At 44.6% G+C, this 11,952-nt stretch overlaps 1 long non-coding RNA gene across 1 annotated transcript; it reads left to right on the top strand.

Moving 5' to 3' along the window:
- The first annotated feature begins 1,247 nt into the window (after window positions 1-1,247).
- Window positions 1,248-9,665, top strand: LOC108303014. The gene is made up of 3 exons (XR_001824639.2): window positions 1,248-1,305; window positions 8,562-8,622; window positions 9,333-9,665. It is a non-coding gene; the product is annotated as an uncharacterized LOC108303014 (long non-coding RNA).
- Window positions 9,666-11,952: the final 2,287 nt, after the last annotated feature.

Raw genomic sequence — 11,952 nt, 5'->3', positions numbered from 1 at the left:
TGCTGGCCTTGCCCTCCACTACCCGCTGGCCTTGCCTTCCACCACCTGCTGGCCTTGCCCTACACCACCCGCTGAACTTGCCCTCCACCACCCGCTGGCCTTGCCCTCCACCACCCGCTGGCCTTGCCCTCCACCACCTGCTGACCTTGCCCTCCACCACCTGCTGACCTTGCCCTCCACCACCTGCTGGCCTTGCCCTCCACCACCTGCTGACCTTGCCCTTCACCACCCACTGACCTTGCCCTTCACCACCCACTGACCTTGCTGAACTGTCTCCCTGAACGTTTTCTGCACAATCACTGGCTGGTCTTCAGGGACAGACCACCTCTGGAAATGGCTTTCTTCCAGAGCCATTGCCCTGGGGGTGCTGAGAAGTCCCGAGGCCCTTCTAGAGCACCTCATCCCCATGCCTTTGCCAAGATGACTCTCTCTCTTCTGTGGGGACTGCCACAGTCTCTGGCAGCTGCCTTTGCAGTGACCTTGCTCCAGGCTCAAGCACTCCAGGGCTTCTCTTCTTAACTTGACCTCGAAGGACTAAAATCTTTGCATGGGGAATAGTGGCGTCAGGTGAACCTGAATGTGGATACCAGTGTTGCCAGTCTCTTTTGTTTGTTTTTGTGGATAGGATCTCTCTCTGTCACCCAGGTTGGAGTGAAGTGGCAAGATCATGGCTCACTGCCGCCTCCACCTCCTTGGGTCAAGGGATCCTCCCAACTCAGACTCTGCAGCCGCTGGGACCACAGGCGTGCACCACCATGCCTGGCTAATTGTGTCGTCATTCGCTAGCAGTGTGACCTTGTGTAGGTCACTACCCCTCTCTGATTTCCTCAGGAAAAGAGAATAATGATAAAAAAAATCAAAATTAATTAACACTACTATTTTATTTTCAATGTGTCAGGCATTATTCCAAGTACTTTATATAAATGACCTCATTCAATCATTGTAATAACCATATGAAATAATTATTATTGTTTAGTTCCTATGTGATGTGTAAACTGAGACCACACACGTAGTTAGTAGCAGAGCTGGGATCCAGGAGGGGCTGTCTCTGCAGCTGCCTTTCACATTTATGTTATGCTGTGTCTCAGGAATGCACATGGAGTCTAAAAAAGAATGTCTGCTTCACTGCATAAAGAAAAAATGTGATGATGCTTGTGTGTGCCCAGCTTTGAGCTTGGCACATAATAGATGCTCATGAAACCTTATTTGCTTTTTCCTCCCTCGGTCTCTTTCCTTCTTCTCCCCTAGGTGAGCACACAAGCGGGGTTGCCACAAGGAACTGGCAACTGTGTCTGAGGAAGGCTGGTGAGTAGCATGGACAGGTATCCCTCATTCTCTCCTCTCCTTCTGCATCCAGAAGAACTGACACCCCAGCTCATGAGTACGTGTGGGTCCAGTTTCCCCTGGAGCTGACATATAACTCTGACTGTTTCCCAAGACAAGAGAGTAGGAGGGTATAGCAATTGCTCATTAGAGGCGGTCAATGAGCCTGGAGGCTCACAGGATTCCTCCCACCTGCTCTGGGGAGATTGTCTGCCTATATTTGTGTTTATTTTCTGATGGAAATACTAGAGTCAGAGCTTGTCTGGCCTGGCTTCTGGGCCAATGGGGAGCTGATAAGGAACAGAACCATCCGTTGGGATGTGCTGGGTGGGTTCCTATTGTCTTACACACCATGCAGTTAACCAAGGCCTCAGGTAGAAGTCATACTTTCCTGACCTCCTTCTCGTGGTTTCTGAAGTCTTCGGCCAGCTCAACCCCAAAGGGCAGCCAGTTAGAGTTCACCACAGACAGATTAAACCGTGCTGGACCTCTGGGGAAGTTTCAAGAACCAGTTTGACCACAAAACCGAGAAGCAGGTCTGCTGGGGCCTCTCTGGATGAAGTGGTCATGGTGGCTGTCAGACGAAGATCCGAATTAGTCACGAACGGAACAGGAGCCAGGATGGGGGTGGAAATGAGGCCAGCTCTCCTCTGCTCCAGGGCTTAGGATCCAGCTGGGGTGGAAGCAGAGGCTGTGTTGCAATTTCACTGCAAATCAACCGGGTCATCTCTTGTGGATGACACCGTGCAGAGCTTCCAACCCTTGATTCTTTTGTAGATGGGGAGATGGTATCTCCCAACTGCCTTTAGCATCTGGCTGTGAGATGAGGTTGGGGGAAGATGGAATGATATGCCTTCCTGGCAGAGCCGCTGGCTCCGGAGGCCTGGGGTGGAGGGAACAGGATGGAGTCCATGTTTGAACAAGTTGAGAGCAATTGCTGGAGGAGCCCTGGGCAGAAGTTCCCTCTCCAGATGAGGCTTGGCCCCTACATTTGTTCTCAGGGAAGTGAAACACTGTCTCCTCCATTTGGACTGTTGCTGGCTGTGACAGACAGTAGCCGATTCATTGGCTTGGGGCTGTCCCCTCCCACCTGGGATATTCAGTGCCCTGAAAGGCGGTGGGGTGTGGTGGGAAGAACATGGGCTCTGGAATCTGACTAACTTGAAATTAAATCTCAGTTTGCCCTGAAGCACTGGGTAACCTTGGTAAGTCACTTCACCTCTCTGGACCCCATTTTCCTCATCTCTGAAATGGAGGCAGTAACAGCTTCCAGGGAGGGTGGTTAGGAGAATTAACAGTGACAATGCGGGTAAAGGAAGAGCATGCGGCAGGAACTCAGTAGAGGTCAGGCACGTTTCTCCCTCCCCTTAGAACACACCCTGTCCTTCAGCCACTGCCAGGCTCATCTTTACCATCTTGGCGTCTGCTGAAAGGCCTCGTTGACCGGCTATACCCACCTACAGCAGTGGCCAGCAAGGTTTTCTGCAACGGGCCAGAGAATAAATACTACAGGCTTTGCAGGCCATATGGTCTCTGCCACAGCTACTCATCTCTGCTATGGTTGCTCAAAAACAGCCGTAGACGATACCAAATGAATAAGCATGGCTCTGTTCCAATAAAACTTTATTTATAAAAATAGGCAGTGGGCCAGAGTTGGCCCTCAGACTGTAGTTGCCAATCCCTGGCCTTGCGTTTCAAGTCCAAAACCTCTGCTTTTCTCTCAAGGGACTTCCCTAGCCTGGTTTCACCTTCTTCTTCCAATCTGGTTTATGATTGCTCCCTTTAGTGTTCCCCAGTATGACCCAACAGGACTCCTTTTTGTCCTTGGCTCAGGAAGTGTTTAGCTTCCACAGCTCTGCCCATGCCTTCCTCCCTGCTTAGAACGCCATCCCATTTCCTCTTCACCCTGCTAAATTCCGTCCCCAGGGAACCTCCTGGGCTGCCCTGTAAAATACAGGGCTCAGACCAAGGTCTCTCGATTCAGCACTGGACAAGCCCATCATCCTTCAAGGCTGTGCTCTGGCCAGCTGTTCATAGTGATTTCTCCCTTTGAGGACTCCTGTGGCCCCTGCTATTGATGCCAGGGTGGCCCTCCCAGAGATCGCTGGATTGAATTGGTGCCTAAGTCTCAACGAGGAGCCCTGGAGGCTCAGTCCTCAACTTTTCTTTTCTTTATTTTTATTTTTAAGATGGAGTATCTGTCGTCCAGGCTGAAGTCCAGTGGCACAATCTTAGCTCACTGCAGCCTCTGCCTCCTAGGTTCGAGCAATTCACCTGCCTTAGCCTCCAGAGCAGCTGGGATTAAGGCACGTGCCACTAAGCCCAACTAATTTTTGTATTTTTAGTAGAGATTGGGTTTCACCATGTTGGCCAGGCTGGTTTTGAACTCGTGACCTCAGGTCATCTGCCAGCCTTGGCCTCCCAAAATTCTGGGATTACAGGCGTGAGCCACCTCGTCTGGACAGTCCTCAACTTTTCTATTAATACATGCAACTCACAACAACCTGCACTTTCATCTTGCCTGGAATCTTTCTGTTTTCCTGCATATGTGGATTTGGAAAGTCTCTCCCCAGCCATTAACCCTCTGAATATGGCCTCTTTCCCACCGTCTTTTTACTTCTTTGAGGGGCACAGATTAATCATAGCTTAGATCATTCTCATATTTTCCTTTTCTTTTAACCTCTCTATTAACTTTTCCATTCTTTGGCTGTCCTGGTGCATTTGTGGTAATTTCTTCATACCTCTCTTCTAATTCGTCAATTCTTTCTTTATCTGTGTCGAGCACATCCATTTAATTTTTAATTTCAGAGATTTTTTTTTTCATGTTCAGAAGTTCTACTTGATCCTTCATAAACATCTGCCTGTATGGTTTGTAGTCTCTTATTTCTTGATTCTTTGTTTCCTATCCATCTTTTTTAAAGCATTGCATACCTTGTTATTTTACAACCTGTCTGATTATTGTATTGTGTGAAGTCTCTGACAATCTGTTGCTTATCGTCTCTGCTGACTCTTGCTCATGGTGACTCATTGTTTGGTCTTGAACTCCTGACCTCGTGATGGCCCGCCTCGGGCTCCCAAAGTGCTGGGGTTACATGTTGTTTGTTTATTCTCTTTGGTAAATCAGACAGAAGGCTTCCCTCCAGAGAAGGTTTGCATTTGCTCCTGCCAGCCACTAGGGGGCACCCGCAACCCAGGCCGCCACCACGTGGGCAGCGTCAACTCAAAGCCCCTCCAGAGCAGAATGACGATGTGAAATTTTGCAAAATTTTGCGCATTAGACCCTGGTGCCCTGGAGCTGATTTTCATATGCTGACTTTGGATTTCCCCACATGAACTCACAAATGAAGATCTGAGACTGCGCACGGTCACTGGCCACGGCTGGTGGGCCGGGAGCCGGGGCTTCAGCGCCGCGGGTGTGGGTGTGTGGGTGTGTGCGTGTGCGTGTGTGCGTGTGACTATGTCTTGGTGTGCTTCCTGCATCACTTCCTGGAAGTGAGACCAACACAGAAAGAGGACAAATGCTGGTGATGGGAACTTTCCTCAAATACTCAAGCCAGGCCCCCTGTGGAAACAGGCGGATTCCACCCACCTGGCTGGCAGGGAAGTGCAAATGACCTCTGACCTTGTCTTCTCTCCTCGTCTTCTATTTTGGAGTCCAGGAGTGCATGTCAAGCCACATACCTTTTCCCATGCTTCTTGTATGTGCAAAACACACCTCAGGTACCTGGCACCCAGGTGTTTTTAATTCAAGGACTCACCAAACCAGCCCAGTGGGGTTCTGTGAATCCAGTTAGAAGCAGCCAGAGGTGGCTGACGGCAGAGCGTGTAGCCATCCCCACAAAAGGCCATTTACCAGGCCACCAAAAGCCACGTTTTGCACTCAGCACACACTGACCCTGCTGTGGTGTCCTTTCCCAAGGTGCTGTCTTATCCAGCCCATGCTCTCAGATAGCTTTCCTATTCGTAATGCAGTTGGTCCAAAGATGGAAATCACCCCATGGGACTAAGGCCAGGCCTCCGAGACAGCATCGCCCTGATCCCTTAACTTGGGTTCATCCGCTGTGTGCTCAGCTATGACAGGACAGGCTGAAATGAAAGAGCATTATGTCATCAGAAATGGCTTTTAACAGGAAAGGCTTCACGAGGGGTCTTGCCCTTATCCACAATTCCAAGATCTCAAGAGCTCTTCAAAACAAAAGTTTATTTTGTCAGTTTGGCACAAACTCACGTGGCAGCAGAACCGGAGCTGATGTGACCTGTGACTATTTGTAGTGTTTATATTCAGTAGAAATATGTGTGCATTTTGCTGTGGAAATGTTGTATGTGGATGGTAAGGTGCTGACCCAGAATGCTAAGAGTATTGTGTAAATATAGATTTTGCACAGCGGTACCTACTAATGTCATATTTCTGATTTTCAGCACACGCCAGTTTCCAGGGTTCTGGATAAGGGGTTAACCCACGTTATTTACTAACTTTCAGGTAAAAGATCTCCTGTTCCTGCCACACATATAGGAATACATTTGAGTGGGCAGGGCATGGTGGATTGTGCCTGTAATCCTAGCACTTTGGGAGGCCCAAACGGGAGGATCGCTTGATCCACGAGGTCAAGGCTGCAGTGAGCCATGATTGCACCATTGCTCTCCAAGCCTAGGTAACATGCACTTAAATGTTGGTCAAATGTCTTCAAGTGCATGTTGGACGACAGCAGGGAATATATGTGAAGGATTCATATCTCACGACCATTGTGAGGTAAATGTACAGGGATTTGAATGAGACCCACTTCTTTGGGTCCCTTTCCCCATCTCATAGTGCTGGACATCTATTAAGGGCTACACATATGTTAAATGATTCCCTAACAAATCCTTAGCATTAGAAACTGCTGAAAACCTTTTTTGTTTGTTTGTAAAATTACACCAAGAATACAGGAATACTCTTTTTTTTTTTTTTTTTTTTTTTTGTTTTTTGAGACTGAGTCTCCCTCTGTCACCCAGGTAGAGTACAGTGGTGCAATCTCTGCTCAATGTAGCCTTGACCTCTGAGACTTAAATAATCCTCCCCCTTCAGCCTCTTGAGTAGCTGAGACTACAGCTGGGAGACTCCACTCCCAGCTAATTTTTAAATTTTTTGTAGAGATGGGGTCTTGCCAACTTGCCCAGGCTGGTCTCGAACTCCTGCTTCAGCCTCCCAATGTGCTGGGATTACAGACGTGAGCCACTGTGCCCAGCTGGAACACTCTTAGTGTATTAAACTGGTGCAAATGTAACTGAGGTTTTTGCCATTAAAAGTAATGGCAAAAACTGCAATTACATTTGCGTCAACTTAATAAAAGCAATACTAAAAATATACAATACAATATGAGAAACTTCTCCTTTACCTAACACTCTCAAGTCCCCCCGCCCCCAAAGTTGTTCTTTTAAATTGCTGAGTAGCATTTCATGGTATAGACAATCCATGTACTGATTATTGATTCTCTTATTGATGGACGTATCAGTTGTTTTCAGTTTGGGGCTATTATGCAGCGTTGATAACCCTATCAACACTTAAGGTCCATTTTTCCCGTGTACTCTCTGAACGTGTATGTAGGTGTATGTAGTTGTATACACTTAGATTTTATAATAATATAAATGGGATTGTGCTGTACTATACATGATTCTGCATTTTGCTTTTGTTCACTTAGTTATAGGTCCTTTTATATTGGTGCATATAGATCTCCTTCACTGTACGGCACAGAAATACCATAGTTTAAATAAACTCTTCTTTTGTCTAGGTTTCTAGAAGTCAGATTGCGGTGTCAAAAGATGAGCAGTTTTAAATTTTGATAGGCACTGCCAAATTGCCTTTCAATAACTTCCACCAATGGACGGTACACGAAAGTTATTGTTTCTCTGATTTCTTGCCAGCATTTGATATTATTAATCTTTTTAACTTTTGCCAACCTGACAGATAAAAATAAAATCTGAATGTTTGAGCATGCATTTCCAAGCTTACTTGAGAAGCTGAACATCTTTCTTCATCTGTTTGTTGGACATGCATGTTTCATCATTAATGAGTTGTTTGTTCATAGCCTTTCACATTTTTCGAGGATACTTATTGTCCTCTTCTTATTGATATTTTAGGAGCTCTTTATATATGTTCTTTTAATTTATTGTCTTTTTAATTGAGATGTACTTTTCACACAGTAAAATATGCAGGTCTTAAGTGTGGAGTTTGAAGAACTCTGACAGATGTATAAGCTTGTGTAATCATCACCCACATCAAGACATAAAACATCGCTATCGCTTCTGAAAGTTCCCTCCGCTCCTTTGCAGTCAATACCCAAGAGCAACCATTATTCTGATTTCTATCAATTACATTTGTTTCTCCCTGTACATCGTACAAGGGAGTCATACAGGTAAACTCTTCATGTCTGGCTTGTTTTGTTCCACATATATTTTTCTGAGATTCGTGTGTCTTCAGTTGGTTCTTTTTAATTGCTGAGTAATATTTCGTATAGACAATCCATGCACTGGTTATTCATTTTCTTATTGATGGACACATCAGTTGCTTTCAGTTTGGGGCTATTATGACTAAAGCTTCTATGAACGTTTTTACACAAGTCTCTGTGTAAACATGTGTTCTCATTCTCTTGGGTACATACCTAGGAGCTGAATAACTGGGTCACAGGTATATGTTTAAGTTTTATTAGAAACTGCCAACCAGTTTTTCAAAGTGATTGCACCTGATGTGTTTTAAATATGTTGCCAACGTTTTCACCTTGTCTATTTCTTGTGTTTTAACTTTGACTACAGTGTCTTTTATCACAGAGACGTTTTACATTTTTATGAAGTCATTGCTTTGCTTTTCTTGTTTTATTTTTTATAAAGTGAAAACAAATTTATTAAGAAAGCAAAGGAATGTCCGCTCCATAGTCAGAGCAGCCAAAGTTGCTTTTTACTTGTGGATCCTGGGTTCATGTTTTGTACAGGAGGGTTTAACGTTTTGAAAAAATATTTAAAAATATTCTTCTAGTTTGTTTTGCATATTTTGCTCCTTGTTCTAGAATTTGCCTTTTTGTGTAATGTCAGAAATATCTTAATCATAGACTGAACCATACAAGGCAAGTGTTGTTATTCCATTTCACACATGGGGAAACTGGGACTCAGAGGCTGTGTGACTACTTCAAGTCACACAATCAGCAGGACGTAGAGGTAAGATTCAAAAACATCTTTGTCTCATTTAAAATTATTTTCTCTTCCAGGACTGCAGATTCCAATCTACATCCGTAACATGAATTCTGTAAGAAAGAAGAGGCAACAAGAGTATGTATTTATGTACGTACTCACACGAATAACACACATGTCAAGGAATACAGGAAGAATAAACCGGAAACTAATGGAGGAGGATGGGAGGAAATTGGCATGGGAAAGAAACGTCTCCAAATAGGATTTTAAATATAGTTTTGTGTTTCGAATCATTTGTACATAATTTGTACATGATTTACATGTTCAAAAAATGAAATCAAATAAAATTTAAAAAATAGGAAAAAGAAGAAACCCTCCCTAAGTTGTGCATGAAGAGAAACAAATAAACCTAGTTGTAAATTAGAGAGCTTAACCACAGAGAAAAAAAAAAAAAAAAAAAAAAAAAACCAAACAAACAAATAAAAAAACCAACACCCCCACCACCACACACACGACCAAACACCCATTTAAATAATTTTGAAAAAATTACCCTGACTATACATCTGTGGTGGGATATATTTTAAGGACAGATAAAACTACAATGATGTGTTAAGCTTTACCTAGTAGGTTTATGGTAAATAGTAATGATAATATGGTAATTTTGAAGGCAGTTTATGTATATTAAAAAATAAAGAAAATAGTAAATAAGAGTATGTTAGAAAACAAGACTCTCTATGAAAAAGAGACTCGAGTATTATGTTTTTAAGAGAATGAGTTAAAAAAAAATCCCCCTTGGGTGTTAAATTTGAACCGATTATATAATTCTGAGCTCATTTTATTTTTCTTAGCTCTGTCCACTGAAAAATCCTTGATGAAATAACAACCCAGGAGCAGTGAGACCACCTGGCACCCAGGTCTGGATTTCTAAACACTGTTACCCACCAAGAGGAACTAAAATTTTCTGCAGAAATGGCTGACTCCATATCCATGGAAATGAAGCTCCAAGTGAAGCCCAGGATGTCTTACAGTCCCAAGATGGAGGGAGAGGCTTAAAAACTCCTGGGGTCACATGGAAAGGATGCGAAACTGACTTGAGGGATCCACGTGGCGATGTCTGGGACTACTGAGCATCAATAAGAATGACTGTAGTTAATGAAAATACATTAAACAAATAGAAAATTCGTGAGTTCATTGTGTGTGAGAGAGAGAGACAGAGAGGAGGGAAGTGGGCAGGAGGAAAGCTCTTCTTTGCAAAAGGATGCCACCTGATACATGTAGAAGGAATGAGACAGAAAGCCACCATTTTGCAACCTCCAATGTAACTCTCGATTCAGGTAGAATCATCAATAGATGCTAAACACCGCTGGGTGAAGGGTGATTAGGGAAGAGCATATTTGTGCAGCTGCAAAGAAACTTCCCCCAGATGACAGTACAAAGGGGGAAATGTACCATTATAACAAGGAGAGGCGATGGTCACGCGTTTAGACACATGCTCAGATTTCATATCCTTTGTTGGATGCTCAAGCTGACATCTCAGGCCTCCTGGTGTAAAAGGATGAGAAGACATCACTAATGGAGTATTTTTGCCAAAGTGTTCAGCCTGATGTAATGAAGGCTTTAGTCTCGACTTTCAGATCACAGGATTTACAGAGTATGGTGGGACAGGTTTAATGACAACAAGAAAAAGTAATGGAATAGGACCTGTAATCCCAGCACTTTGGGAGGACGAAGCGGATGGATCACTTCAGATCAGGAGGTCAAGAACAGCCTGACCAACATGGTGAAACCCCGTCTCTACCAAAAATACAAAAATTAGCTGCGTGAGGTGGCGCACACCTACAATCCAAGCTACTTGGGAGGCTGAGGCAGTGAGGCTGAAATCGGGAGGCGGAGGTTGCAGTGAGCCGAGATTGCGCCACTGCACTCCATCCTAGGCAACAGGAGTGAAACTCTGTCTCAAAAAAACAAACAAACAAACAATAAAACAAAACAGTTAACCAAGCAAGCAACCAACCAAAAAACCTATGAAAGACACATTTGGGAGAATAGGGAAACGTGAATATGGTGCAGAGGCAGATACTATACAGGATTATGGTTGATGCAGTCACGTGTGAGAATGGGTCCATGGGTATGCAGGGGAACATTCTTCCATTCTAGAGAGGAGGAAATAGTAAATAGGAGCATATTAGGAAACGAGTTTGTTTGAAAAACAGACTCAAGGAACTGAGGATGAAGCCTTGTGTGGTTGTAACCTACCTTCAAGCGGTTCAGCAACACAAGTGTTCGTGGAACAAAATAAACGCAGCATGACGACATATTAAAATTGTTGAACAGGTCCTGGGCTATGTTCAGGCCAACGAGGTGCCTCAGCCATGGTTTTGCGGAGTCTACCCCACTCCTTGCAGACCCCAGGAGTGACCGCCTCCTTCCCTGCGGTGCTGGAGGCATTTTACTGGTCTCACCCTAGTCCTGACCCCGGGGCTGAATCTGGTAGTGAGAAAATGAGTGCTCATTACATTATTCTTTGAACTCTTCTGCATGTTTAAATTGATCCAAATGTCCATCAGCGAATGAATGGATAGACAAATGTGATAGATCCATATGACAGGCTGTGATCCACTCACGAAAACGGATGCGATACTGATGCATGCTGCGAGCAGATGAACATTGGGAACATCACGCTGAGTGAGGGAAGCTGCTCACAAAAGACCACATATTGTATGATTTCTTTTGTAGGATATAACCAGAATAAAAGAGAGGAAGGAAGGGAAGAAGGAAAGGAGAGAAGGAAGAAAGAGAGGGAGGGAGGGAGGGAGGGAAGAGAGAGAGAGAGAGAGAAAGAAAGAAAGAAAAGAAAGAAAGAAAGAAAGAAGGAAGGAAGGAAGGAAGGAAGGAAAGAAAAAAAAAGGGGAAAAGAAAGGGGAGGGGAGGGGAGGGGAGGGGAGGGGAGCAGCAAGCCCAGACAGACAGAAAGCAGATTAGAGGTTATCGGGGTTTTGGGAGAGGGAGAGGGAATGGAGAGTGATTCCTTAGCAGGTATGAGATATTTTTATGGGGCGATAAAAACGTTTAGAAACTAGAGAGAGCTGGTGGTCACACAACATTTGGAATGCACTAAATGCCACTGAGTTGCACGCTTTAAAATGGTTAATTGTATGTTATATGAATGTCATCTCAATTTTTAAAAAATGATCTGAGTAAAAAGTTCAGGAACAAAATGGTCAGATGTAAGGTATAAAAACGATGCCTTTTCACTTTGGGAGGCCGAGGTGGGTGGATCACTTGAGGCCAGGAGTTGGAGACCAGCCTGGCCAACACAAAACCCTGTCTCCACCGTAAATACAAAAATTAGCCGTCGGTAGCAGCATGAACCTGTAGTCCCAGCTACTCAGGAGGCTGAGGCAGGAGGATCTCTTGAGCCCAGGAGGCGGAGTTGCTGAGATCACACCACTGCACTCCAGCCTGGGT

The sequence above is a fragment of the Cebus imitator genome, unplaced genomic scaffold, assembly GCF_001604975.1.
Source record: "Cebus imitator isolate Cc_AM_T3 unplaced genomic scaffold, Cebus_imitator-1.0 Scaffold44, whole genome shotgun sequence".
Classification (NCBI taxonomy): Eukaryota; Metazoa; Chordata; class Mammalia; order Primates; family Cebidae; genus Cebus; species Cebus imitator.
The sequence above is the reverse complement of the archived record's forward strand: the minus strand, read 5'-3'. Positions and strand labels throughout refer to the sequence as shown.